Source organism: Akebia trifoliata, unplaced genomic scaffold, assembly GCF_017979445.1.
Source record: "Akebia trifoliata isolate Shusen 1 unplaced genomic scaffold, ASM1797944v1 Contig00074, whole genome shotgun sequence".
Taxonomy (NCBI): Eukaryota; Viridiplantae; Streptophyta; class Magnoliopsida; order Ranunculales; family Lardizabalaceae; genus Akebia; species Akebia trifoliata.
In genome coordinates this window covers 56,008-58,639 of record NW_028236826.1, presented here as the reverse complement: position 1 = coordinate 58,639, position 2,632 = coordinate 56,008, and positions in this window count along the sequence as shown.

Sequence of the window (2,632 nt, the reverse complement as noted above, 5' to 3'; positions counted from 1 at the left end):
AGGACATCATTCTAAATGGAAGGACACAATTCTAAGGTTTCTGCCACTTTGGATATCTTCGATGTGTGACTTGAACTTGTCTGCTTTTGCTACCTCTTCATGTTCTGATTTGAACCTGTCATATGCTAAACAACTCATTGCTTTAATAATTTATCTGTTCTTTAGTTCTGCCACTGCCTTAGGGTAATTGAGCTCATTCTGGCATGGAGCGAACGCACTGTTAAGACCAATTAGGTGAATGAAAGAAATTGGGTCAACTGATTCGAATTTGGATATGGATATTAGGTTTAGAGTAGGAGGGGGTTGATTTTGAAAGGTAAGCAAATGGTTAGTCTTAACATTGGGAGTAGTAGGAGTGGGTATGGTGACTTTCCTTACCCAATAAGGTCTTGGATAGCATGACGGAGGGTAATGCACCTATCAAGAACATGACCGGGCATTTGATGGAATTCACAAAATTTCCCATTGTCCAAGTTTGGAGGGAAGGGATTAAGTAAAGTCTTGGGTTGCAGTGGTATCAACAATCCCCTTTTCATTAATTTTTTATGGATAACACTAAGGGTCATTCCAAGATTGGAAATTGTCTCATCTGCTTAGTTTGTGAGGACTAAGCGGCTTGAGGAGATAGTGCGAAAGAGTTGTTGGCCACTTGTAAGGAATTGACACTAGGTTTGAAATGTTTGGGTTTTGACTCAGACGATTCACCAAAAAGTTCAGAAGAATATGCATCCTCAACTTGATTTCCAGCCTCAATGAGGGACTGAAAAGTGGGAAGGTATTGAGGCATCAAGTATTTGACATAATTTGGATTGAGATTCCAAAGGATGATCTTGACTTGTTCCTTCTCTTGAGGTTGGTCCCACAATTGAACTGTTTTAGCTTTCCATCGAGTAATGAATTCAGTGAAGGTTACCCCAGGCTTCTGTTTGGTAGTTTCTAAATCTCTTTTGTGAGTTCAATATCCGTGTTAAATGAATACCGACCAATAAACTCTTTCATCAATTCATACCATGTTCTTACCCGAGATGAGTCCAATGACATTAACCAGCATACGGCAGGACCAGTAAGGGTTCTTTGAAAAAGTTGAGCCATCTGTTATTCACTTAGACCCTAAGATTGCATTATGCCGACATATACTTTCAAGTGAGTCGTAGGGCATCCAATCCCATCAAACTTCTCCATATCTGGCATTGTAAACTTCTCTGGCAGACGGACCATGGGAAACAAGGTCATTGCCCCTAATCCAAGAGGAAGATCGTCGGGGTCTTTGATATTCTTCAAAGCAGTTTTAACTTAAGTTATTCGATGAGCTAAGATAGGGTCGACAGGTAATTCATTATCTTCTTGGTCTTCAACGAGGTCAAACATAGCCTCAGGTTCTATAGCTTTATTTCTTTTCTTTTCAATTTTCAGGGATTCAATTTGTGTTTGGACAGAAGCAATAATTTGTAGTTGAAAAGATTCTAAAATCTGACGGAGCGCAGCTTCATCCAAGGTACTCATTTCTTCTTATGGCAAAGACTGACTACTTGGCAATGGTACTCTGGAAAGACGGCTTTTTTCACGGACCCAAAGAAGTACAGATGAAGGTTTAGAACTTTTGGGACCAATTATCACCTGAGTGGAAGTACACCAATATTAACCATTGATTATGAAAGTTTGATTCTTAACCACATGATTAAAATTTTGAGATTAGCTTAAGTCCGGTAGGAAACATTGAATCCAATTGCACTATAAGTCTATAGTGACCAAGAAAGTGAAAAAGATTAGTCACGGGTCTGCCCCTGATTGGGATAAAACCTTTGATCAGATGAAATAATTTTGAGCCTAGGATCGCATCTATTTGGTATAAAATGGTTTGAATATTTGAAAGTAAAACCAATTAGCCCAACCGGTTTGATGTTAATCAGTTTGATCCATTTGTCGATAGGGCTAATTGACTTACATTTCACATATTGGGTCGGACCGATATTGCGGGTCTAGTTTGAACGGTCTGAATCGGTCTGCCCACTTACCTATTGATTGGATTGATTAAAGCAACCCGGGAACACCCATAGTCAGTTTGGGTCATGACCTATAAGAAGGTTCCTAAACTCTAGGTTTACTACGTGTAATGCAATTTATCTGGCCACCCTTGCCCAAGTGCACCTATATACCTCTCGAGCGTACTCAATCAGATGGTACATGGTGACTTGGTTTGATATACCGTATAGGTGATAATCTAAAACTCCAACCCACTTCTCTGAAGTCAAAAGCAGCTAGTTTAATCCCTAGTTGGGAGGTGGCGTACAATGCTGAGCGATGGCCCTCTTAAATATCTCTCGTCTAGAATAGACGTAGTCTATCCCCCTCGTACAGTAGGGTACAGTGGGGTAGGATCTTGCTTAGATTATCTTTGATATACCGTATAGGTACCAGTCTAGAGTTGTAGCTTTAATAAATGGTTTAGCATCCCACGAGGGAACCGACTACATACTAGTAGGTTGGCAATCGGGACATGTGACTGTGCGACTTACAATATAACAAAAGGTTCAGGTCACCCTAGCATGGGTGCATCGATATACCTTTTAGAGTCACCTAATCAAACGGTATTGATGCCCTAGTTTTATATACCCTAAGGTACGTGACTGGA